This window comes from Cygnus atratus, chromosome 14, assembly GCF_013377495.2.
Source record: "Cygnus atratus isolate AKBS03 ecotype Queensland, Australia chromosome 14, CAtr_DNAZoo_HiC_assembly, whole genome shotgun sequence".
Taxonomy (NCBI): Eukaryota; Metazoa; Chordata; class Aves; order Anseriformes; family Anatidae; genus Cygnus; species Cygnus atratus.
In genome coordinates this window covers 11,484,086-11,495,000 of record NC_066375.1, presented here as the reverse complement: position 1 = coordinate 11,495,000, position 10,915 = coordinate 11,484,086, and the positions used below count along the sequence as shown (strand labels likewise).

Below are 10,915 nucleotides of genomic sequence, written 5' to 3'. Positions count from 1 at the left end.
AGAGCCTGCACATGGGGACCCCACGATGGAATGCATAGGTACAGACAAGGGAGTGGGATGGTAACTTCACTCTTCCACCTTGTACTAGCACAGGCTTTGTCACAGTACCAGGTTCAGTTTTGGAGATGATACTTAAAGAAGATCAGAAAGATGTTTTCCACTTCCATAAGCCCACAACCTGCCCACATTTTCAGTCAGGTAGGTAAATTTAAAAGCCCTAGACCATCTCACACCTCGTAGCCGAGGTGTCCAGCTCTGGTTGTTAAAAGTGATTTTGTTTCCATAACATACTACAGGTGAAGTCAAAACATACTACAGGTGAAGTCAACCTCCCCACTTTTCCAGATTCAGATCTATCTTTATCTCTTCCATCCCAGAATCCCAGAATCCTTGGGATTGGAAGGGAATTCTTGATATCATCTGGCCCACCCCCTCTGCTCAAGCAGGGTCTGCTAGATCTGCTTGCCCAGGACCATGTCCATATGGCTTTTGACCATCTCCAAGAATGGAGATTCCACAACCTATCCAGGCAAACTCTGCCAGTGCTTGATCACTTTTGATCACTCCCACAGTAGAAAAGTGCTTCCTGATGTTCAGAGCATCTGAACATCACCTAACTTGCACCAGACTCTTCCCTGTTCTCGGTGATCTGGGATTGATGAAAGATCGTCTTACTGGTAAAGGCTGAAGCAACAAAGGCACTGGGTACCTCAGCCTTTTCCATGTCACTTGTCAGCAGGTCCCCAGCACCATTCAGCAGCTCTTCCACATTTTCCCTAGTCTTCCGTTTGCTGTGTAGGTACTCACACAAACCTTTCTCGTCACCCTTCACATTCCTTACCAGATTCAACTCCAGGTCAGTCTTGACTTTTCAAATCCTACCCCTACAAGATCAGACAGCAACTCTATACTCCTCCTGGGCCTCTTGTACACCTCATTTTTATGTCTGAGTTTAGTTAGGAGGTCCTTAATCATCCATGCAGGTCTCCTGTTGCCTTTGATTCTTTAATCTCAGTTCTACCCCTTCAACTTTGGCTTATGTGGCCATGAAGTACAATTGCATCTGGGCCAGGGCAATCCCAAGCACAAACACAGGCTGGGTGGAGAATAGATCCAGAGCAGCACTGAGGAGAAGGACCTGGGGTTTTGTTGATGAGAAGCTTGACATGAGCTGGCAATGTGCACTTGCAGCACAGAAATCCAACCATATCCTGGGCTGCATCAAAAGAAACGTGACCAGCAGGGCAAGGGAGGTGATTCTCCCCCTCTGCTCTGTTCTTGTGAGACCCCACCTGAAGTACTGTGTTCAGCTCTGGGGACCCCAGAACCAAAAGGACATAGACATATTAGAAAGAGTCCAGAGGAGGCCCACAAAGATGATTAAGGGGCTGGAGCACCTCTCCTATAAAGAGAGGCTGACAGAGTTGGAGTTGTTCATCCTGGAGAAGAGAAGGCTTCAGGGACACCTCATTGCAGCCTTCCAGTACTTAAAGGGGGCCTACAAGAAAGCTGGAGAGGACTTTTTATGAGGTCATATAGTGATAGGACAAGGGGTAATGGTTTTAAACTAAAAGAGGGGAGATTTAGGTTTGATATTAGGAAGAAATACTTCACTATGAGGGCGGTGAGGCAGTGGAACAGGTTGCCCAGAGAAGCTGTGGATGCCCCATCCCTGGAGGTGTTCAAGGCAAGGTTGGATGAGGCCCTGGGCAACCTGGTCTACTGGGTGGCACCCTGGCCCATGGCAGGGGGTTGGAACTAGATGATCTTTAATGTCCCTTCCAACCCAGAACAGTCTATGATACAATGATTCTATGTATAAACATTTGCTTCTTCTTCATGTCTGCAACTAGGTCTCTTTATGGGTATAGCTTCACTACTGCAAGCCACATTGTCTAATGCCAATGCCCAGCCCACCCGCTAGATTTATCTGATGTCATATTGAGCTCTCCAACACAACAGATCTTTTTCAATCAACCAATCATGGCATTTGCCCGTATTCATTATGTAAGCAGAGCAGATGAAAAAATCACAAAGGAAGTAGTGGTAGCTAAGACTCCCCTCTTACCCTATTCACCCATTTAAAGCCTTGCTGCACAACATGACATGTTTCAACACCTGCAGTGATAAATAGTAGCACAAACCAGGAACAAACACTTGGTCATGTTTATCCTCAAGTGTTCCTTGGTCGGACTGCAACCCACAATAGCGTTCGTTAACAAGTGTTAGACATAGTTACAAATTGCAGCAAACACAAATGCTCCGTCAGTGTTATTGCAGATTTCATTAATGATGATCCTTCGCATTTCAGCAACAGCCATTCAAGGATCTGAAAACATTTATATGACTCTGTGAGCCAAGTGTTACACTCCATGTGTGAGCCAGATGTTCACAACATCATTTTACAAACAAGGGAACGAAGTTCACAGGACTGACTCCAGACCCCTTTCCTCCTGCTGAGTAATCCACTGCCCACCAACTAGTCATAGGGGAATTATCCAATTCATGACAAGGCAGGATACCATTATGGTCTCTTTGTTTCCTTGCATTGTCTCTATTCCCTTGTTCCTCATCTTGTGTTTAGATTCTAGGCCTGGAGGGATACCTCTGAATGTGTCCATTGCAGCACAGCATGGCACATAGATGCAACTTAGCATTACTCAGTACAGCAATGTAAGTGGAAAGGGCACCAGAATCTGGTTAACAGAGAGGCCTTCAACATCTCCATCATATCTATATATGTGTTAAACCAGGCTCCTCACAAACAGAGCAAGCTTGGTTAATTTGCAGTAGCAGCAAAGCCAACATTGCTCTCCACCAGAGCATACAGTGCCTGTACTTGGCAGAGTCCTGGCTCCTTTCAAAACTGCAATTTCAAAACCCAAAAGAAAACAATTCCCACTTAGCAAACTGAACTTTTAAAAGTTCTTAGCACCTCCCTCTCCTCCCAGACTTTCCTGGCTGAGCTGGATGAGAGATTTCATTTCATTTCATCTAGAGAAACATCTATGTTTATGAAGCTGAAGAGACTGCAGCATTTCTCCTATATCCCACCTGCCAAACCGCTCTACCAGCTGTGTCACTACATCATGTTTTTACAAGATTAGAGAAAAATCACGTCCTGCTCCCTCTAGTGCCAAGCCGAGCACATTCAAGCAGTCCGGCCCCAACTCACAGCACCACTGCAACATTTGTTTTTAGGCTCAACGGACAAGATTTTACACAGGACCCAATGAAACTCAGTCTTTTCTATCTGTAGTCTCTCTCTCACATCTTCAGTAAACCCAAACCTACCTTAGTGTTCTCTCTGAAGTCGCTGTTCTGCAAGGACAGGTCTCATCAAGCTCAAGAGGCTGCTAACAGGATTTGAAGAGCTTCACCAGTCCTCAGTTCAAATCTAGTCTGAGCTGAGAGTGACCTCAGCATAAAAGCACTGGGCAGCCTTGGTCACCTGAGCAGGGTCATCACATGTCCACTCTGCAACTGGCACTAACTGACCAGATAAAAGCAAGTACAGGAACCAAAAGCAGCTATGTAGCAGCGAACAGCTATAACTCAACCAGGCATTCCAGCTCCCACATTCATTCCAGGGACAGCAGAAGGTTGTTAAACCCCAGGTCTAGTCACCATAAGCTAGAAACAAAAATGGATATTGCAGCTTCATGGATAAAAGCAGATTGTGCTGTGCAAAGAAAACAAATCAGGGGAGGCTGAAGTTAACATAACCATTGCCTTTCTTCTTATTCTAGACTATCAAGTAGCACAGATGGAGATCCAGTGTCCCAGGTGGACAGACCATGTACCGAGAGATTAGGATCACCTCACTTCTGCACACCCTGATGCAGACAGCATAACAGCTCTGCACAAGTCCTTCATATTCATTTTCAAATCAAGAAAAAAATAAATGAATAGCTGAAGAGGAAGGGGTCATTTCTTTCTAGAACTTTTCCAGTTTCATGGTTTATTGGTCTCTCCTATTATTGTAAGCAAATAACCCGCAGCAGTACCAAAGTCTTCTGGCTCAGGAATATAGCAATGTGTGGAGAAACAAAGTCTGACAGCCTTTTTCAGGACTGGCTGGTGCACACACATACACCTAACTACCTGCATGTCTCAGCAGTCCCTTTAACCAGCTCTAGGTTTTGTCCTGCAAACACTCACCTGAAGCATGCAATTGACTTTCCCCTTCTTGGGAAAATGTTTGCCCTCTGACCCCACCTATACAAGAGCCCAGGCCAGTGCTGACTCTTGAAGAAAGGAGGGTACAGGCACTGGGACACCGATCATGCAGCAGCTCACTTGCAAGACAAGATGCAGGCAGGTAGGCGTGGTGTTGGCTCTCCCTAGACAAATGATCAGTTGCAGGTAAGGGCCCTAACCCTGCATGACTCTGTGCTCTAGGACTGGTGTCTCAGTCCCTGCACATGCCTGTATGGCATATACTCATCCTTGGACTTTATCAGAGAGGCTTGTCAGGAGCCTTTGCAGGTACTGTAGTCCCCTCTTCCATGCACCCCATCACACAGCTAAACCCATCTTCAGTGAAGCCACAAACACCAGCAAGATAAAAATTAGATTTTTATCCCCTTCAGTTATGGGAAGTCTATATAGGGCCCGAAAGCACTGTCACCTCAGCCTGAATTTGCAAGAAGCCTGAAAAAGCTGTTCTGAAAGGGAAAAGCCATATTGACAGTGCTCAAAACACCATCCTACCTACACCGTGACTTCTCAGGGCAGGGGAGGATGGATGTATAACATAACTACTGCCAGCCCTCACCACTTCTGCAATGCTGGCTTCTTCAATTCACTTCACCTGCTTTATACCAAAGAAGCCCCTGCATAAACTCCCCCTCAGACCTGACAGCAGTCTTCCCCCCAGCAACCCTCTCTGCAATGCCATCCATGTGATGGCTGCCTCTTTCCCATGTCCACTAGAAAAACAGCACCAGCCACTGTGGTGTGGAGGAACAGGCAGGGCAATTAGAAAGGCACCAAGTAACAGAGGACACGGGGAAGGGAAGATCTAGATGTACAGGAAGGGAAGATCTAGATGTACAGAGTGAACAGGCATTGGGATGTGGAGGTTCCCCAAGGGACACAGGCCACAACAATGGGGAGGTGGCAATGGAAATTGGAAGGAAGGCCTCACAGCCCAAGGGAAACCATATAGCCTGTGGAGATGCAAGAGAAGGGGTGAGCATCTGGATGTCTTGCATTGGAACTGTGCACACATGGGGAGGTAGCAACTATCACAAAACCCCACTTAGCACTGCAAGCTATCATGTGTGAAGAGGGTCTGTCCCACTGAGGCCATTCTTCCTTTGTGCGTGGCCAAGGCCCTTGTTTCACTCCCCATCACCAGAGCCACAGCCAGTCACCCTCTGGAGTGACAACACAGAGGGTGGCAGCTTCAAGCCCAAGCTTCAAGCCCAAGCTTCAAGCCAGTGTGTCACACTGTCCCCACAGCCTCTGCAGGACAGGGTGCTGGGTTCATAAGTGGGAGGCAAAGAGGATCACTGTCATCTGGGGAAGCTCCAACTTCCACAGGATGCAGCAGGCAGAACTGAGCCAGCAAAGCAGTCAGGACAGTTCCTAGAGGACAGCGAATGGTGAGTGGGAGAGTCTGCCAGAGACAAGGATGGAAAGAAATCATCTGCTGCTGTTCCTGGGAGCAGCTGCATAGGATGGGGATGATGGGTGTGCTTGTTTAACATCACTTATTTCTCAGCCCTAGAGATATTTAAAATAATAAAAAAAATAATTAAAACAATCACAGTACCACAGCATCTCTGTGTTCTCTGCAGACAGGAAGAGCAAGCTGTGGCCAGGTGTCCTTGGGAGCAGGAGAATATTTCTGCTGGGCTGGGTGATAATGACAGGAGACCAAACTGGGAGAATAGGCTGCTGCACAACAGACTGTCACCGAGATGAAGGGACACAGTGTGCAATATGCTGTCTCCAGGACCAGCATGTCACATGCTGACTCCTAGTGAGGCAGAGCAGAAAAGGAATATGCAGAGCCCTAGCACACATATGATGCACTACCTCCCAGTAGGATACCTGAGACTTGCCAAGAGGAATAGTCTGCATACACTGCATTGACTTGTAGCAGGGCAGGGCTAAAGGGTGACACACAGACTAATGGGACATGTGGGACACATCTCCCAGCAGGACACATGTAACATACTGAATCCAGGCAGACAGGGCTAAGGTGTGATCCACTAGCTCCCAGATGATACTGATGGCCAGCAGGATACACTGATGAGCTGACTCCCAGCAGGACGCTTGTGATGCACTGCCTCCCCGTGGACCAGAGCCCCATAAGATGCACCAACTCCCAGTAGGACACAGGACTCACTGATTCCCAGCAGCCCCATAACTCTTAATGAGATAGACATGACACACCAAGTCCCAGCAGGACATGAGCAACACAACTCCTAGCAGGGCAGGACCAGTGTGCAAGGCACTAGCTACCACAAAGGTACGAGCAAAACACACTGCCTCCCAGCAGGGCACATCTAATGCACCAACTCCCAGCAGGACGCTTGTGAAGCACTAACTCCCAGCAGGAGTTAATGTGCCGTGCAGTAACTCCCAGGGGGACATACCTGATGCGCTAACTGCCAGCGGGACAAGTGCAATGCAGTGACTTTCAGCAGGACACGTGTTGCACTGACTCCCATCGGGACACCTACAGTGCACCAGCTCCCAGTGAGACACGTGCAATGCAATGACTCCTAGTGTGGCTGGGTCGGGGGTGCCACAGGTTTCTGGCATGACTTGTAGGAAGCAGCAGTTGCTAGGAGGACAGGTGCCACGTGTGCCACACCAGCTTCCAGTGGAAAGGGCTGGCATGGAATGCACAGCCCCACTTGTGCCGTGCTCTCCATCCAGAAGAACTGTGGGGACTGTCGTGGCAGAGATGGAGTGCAGGGACAGGACAGGCTGTGTGGCTGCGGGACAGGGACACCATAGCAGGGCTCCCAGTGCCACCTAGTGGGGGACAGAAGATGCTCAAGGGCCACCCATCCCTGAGACCTGGGTGCTGTGGGGCACAGCAGACCTGCCCCAGACGGGCCAGCCTCTCCTGTCGTCACCTTGCCAGACCTACCTGCCTTCAGCAGCTATCCCAGAACCATGCTGGGTCAGCTGGCCCTGCCAGCCTACCTCCCACACTGGTTCATTCTGGGCCCTGGAGGTTGTATAAAGCAGCTCCATGGGAGGGACAGAGGAATTTACTCCAGGTGCAGTTTGCTAATCACATCAAGTACAGTCCTGTCAAGTCACTGGGTTTCTCTCCAGTGCAGTGTGAGCACAGAAAGACCTACTCAGTTATCCATAGTGCCTGCTCATGAGCTGCAGCACACAGAAAGCATTAAAGCCACTGTAATAAAAGGATGTTTCAAGAAAGCACCCCAAATTATTCCATCTTTGGAGGCACATTCTGCTTGATGCATTTCTTATCTGCCATTACCTGCAAATTTTCCCTCATCTGTGTACATTAACTCTGACACTTAAAATCATGCATATACAAGAATGTACCGCAGACACATGAGCCAAAGAAAACACTGGCATGGCAAACAGCTCATTTGACTGCATACGTTTTATTTTATAAGATTTCTTCCCCCCCCAAAAAACAGACCAGAGACTCTGGGAAGTAAAAATTGCAACTAGGGCTATAAAGGTGCAGTACAGAGCTCTGTGAAAGTTTACACATGGGAAGGCTAAAAAGAAGTAACAAATGCAATTTAAAATATGCAGGCAGAGGGGTGGGATTTGCAATCCTGATGCAGGTGAATGCAATTTTTCTTTCCATCTCTCTATCCAGCAGGCAACAGTCAATCTCTTAAGCTGCGTCTGCATTCATGTACAGCTGTTTAATCACTTGACATTTTCTTCTGTTCCATCTGTATTATCAGCCTCTTCTTTTCTCACAGGTCTCAGCCTGAAAACAATCCCTAGGATATTAAAGAGAAAACCATGACACCTTGTGGAAAAGATGAAGCCTTCTCCGGTTAAAGGCATCTTCATGAATACCAGTGTCTCACCCAGGAGGTCTGGCCAGTGTAGTGCTGCCCAGGCAGTTAAAACAAACTAAATAAGGCCTAAAAAAATCCCTCTAAATTCCCAGTAGACAACCCAGGTTCATCTACTGATCAAACACAGCCCCTCTTCACTCAGAGGATCAGCTACCAGATTTTTGTTGGCCTTAATCATGATTAAGCTGAGCATCTCTCCAGGGAATTTTTCCAGAGAACTCAAATCCCTTCAAAAATTAAATCTTCTGCAAGATGCTCTATTTTCCTCACGATCCACCCTGAGATCAAGGCAAGGGGTGCGACTAGAAAATCAAGCCCATAATAGTGATGGTCTTGGCTAAGCTGAATCCCAAACAGATCTGCAGTGATACATGGGACAAGTCTAGAAATGGGGACACAGGAGATACATTCTAAAAAGACGGCCACTGAGTTCAAGACAACAGGAGAGAAAGAGCTAACTAGAAGTCCTGTCTATCATTAAAAAGGCTATCGGTAAAATCCAGGGCCCAGACTAACTAATGGGTTGGGCACTTCTCTCCAGACAGGAACCCGTATGAAGTCAGGACACCAGATGAGGCTCAGTTATGCCCAGAAAGGCAAATCACATCCCACTGGGCCACACATTCCCAAGCCATTGTTCCCTAGGACAGTCCCTTCTCACCTACATCAAAAATCATTCAAGATCCCAATTAAACACCAGCTGGTCCCCAAGCACTGAAACTGAAAGCTGTTCTCTTCCCATGAACTCACCTCCTCAGCCCTCACAAGTGCCAGCTGCCAGCCTACTGCCTATGTTAAAAGCAGAAGAATTTGGGATTGGAGAAGTCAAGTGGGCTGTGGTGATCCAACAGGCTTTCTCAGGACTAGTGTCCTCCAAGAGCTGCCCTTTCTTCTGGGAGCAGCAAGGCCTGAAAGAAAGGAAAAAGATGAGGCCAAACATCAGTCTCAAAGCTGAACTTCTCCAGCCACTTAGGATCAGATCATTATTTTAAGAGCACTTACATGAGAGAAAGAATAGCTTGGGAACTGCTAAGGAGAGACTTGTCTAGATCCCCTTCAGGTCACTGAGCATGTGCAGGACAGCAGAAGCATCTTCAGGCTCTTGGCTCTGTCAAATTTTGGTGGAAAAACTGAAAAATGTGGTAGAAGACATTTTCATTTTGCAAATTTTGCCAACCTGTCAGGACACGCTGGTGATGATGAGCTGCAGAGAGACTGGGGCAGGCAGCTAGGAAAGCTGGGCTCAGTGCAGGTGGGGATGGCCAGTATGTGGTGGGAAAGAAAGGAGGAGGCTGAAAGAGACATGAACATAGTAGAGCTACCACTGTTACTAGGAGAGGGGAGAAGAGGACTAGAGAAAGGTGTTGTTGGGATGGGAGGATTATCAGCTCCCAGAAGGGCCCAGGGAGAGTCAGACCCATCCGATAGCAGCAGTCAAGTCCTTGATAGTTCATGGCCTTTCCCCAGGGCAAAGAGAATTGTGTGAAATATGTGAGGCCAGCTGGTCTTCTGTGTTACACAGACAGGCAAGCCCTGCTCTCCTCAGCAAAAATATCCAAAGGCTGACACCACCATGCTTCAATGTGACAGCTGGCATCTGCATAGGCCAGGGTCCCTCATCATGACAGTCATCATCTAAATCCCAAGGAAGTCATTAACATCTGCCATATGGCTCTAGAGAGGGTTTAAGGGGAATGAAACAGGTAACCCAAACATGATCCAACAGAAGAGGGAGTTTCCCTCCTGACAGGTGGTGGCTCTTCTTCCTGGATACCATCTAGGTCGGTCTAAATCTTAGGCCCTACATCAAAATAAGTTTCAGGTCCCAAAATAGACCCCTCCAAGGAAACTGAGGTCTCCTCAGACTTACTTGGCCAAGCAGTCTGGGGCAATGCTCGTCAGGGAGGCAAGAGGAATAGCTGGGATGTACAGGAAGGAGGGCTCCAACAAACATGTTTGGAGGGTACTGGGGCACTGCTGTGCTCCCTCTAGGTATGCCTACACCGTCTCACAGATTTTATTCCTGTCTTGCTCCCTGGTCCCACTTCCTCACTATCCTTCAACACCACAGATACATCTTTCTGCACATGGACTCTTGTTCAGAGGAGATAATTTCAGCCTCTTCTAGCTGGCAGACCACTGTACATGGGTCAGATCATGCTTGGGCTCCCATACGTCTTTGAGATCATAGGAATCTGGGACTGTTCAAACCCCAGCAATTACTGATGATGTCTCAGAGCCAGTGAGCACTACATGGGGATCAGAGGAGACCTAGGCCAAAGATTATACAGTGTGGAAGTGCTCATCCCCATGCATCGTGAACTTCATTATGCAGCATGGGAATCAGAGACAGCTCATAGGAAAAAAGTGCCCTTGGAGTAACTGAAGCTCCAATCCCAGCCCTGGAGGAAGCTCAAGCATCCTGACCTACCATAAAAGTTGTACTGGGTCAGAACAACAGTCTGCCAAGACTGGTGCTCTTCCTCAGCAGTGGTAGATTGGTACAATGTGAGTGAAGAGTGATCCCACCCCTGACAGTGCCTTCCCAGCTGGCTGCAAGCTGCTCCTCAGCGCACCTCCCGTGCTGGTGGTTGGTGCCTTGCAATGCCTAACAGTTCTGCTCAGGAGATTACAACTCATTTAGACTCCTGTCTTTCAACAGAAAGTGAGAAATCCCAACATAACTCATATGTAAAGATGTCAGGGTCTCTTTTAAAGCTTTCCAATGAGAGGCTGCATATAAATATCTCCAAGTTTAATGTTGCTTCTAACCAGTGTTGAAATTAAGCAGTGTGCAAGGCCATCCCACCTTTCTCTGTGCAGCACTGGGACCCTCCAAACAAAGAGCAAACCACCTCCAGATGAGCAGCAGAGTA

The 10,915-nt window shown here is 47.9% G+C and overlaps 1 protein-coding gene and 1 long non-coding RNA gene across 2 annotated transcripts in view; both read right to left on the bottom strand.

Moving 5' to 3' along the window:
* NRG2 (neuregulin 2) overlaps positions 1 to 10,915 on the bottom strand; it is a 174,378-nt gene that overhangs the window by 130,397 nt on the left and 33,066 nt on the right. The window lies entirely within an intron of this gene.
* On the bottom strand, positions 7,725 to 9,159 carry LOC118254470 (uncharacterized). Its single transcript, XR_004780672.2, has 3 exons — positions 9,042 to 9,159; positions 8,790 to 8,947; positions 7,725 to 7,958 (listed from the first exon to the last, which is right to left on the bottom strand). It is a non-coding gene; the product is annotated as an uncharacterized LOC118254470 (long non-coding RNA).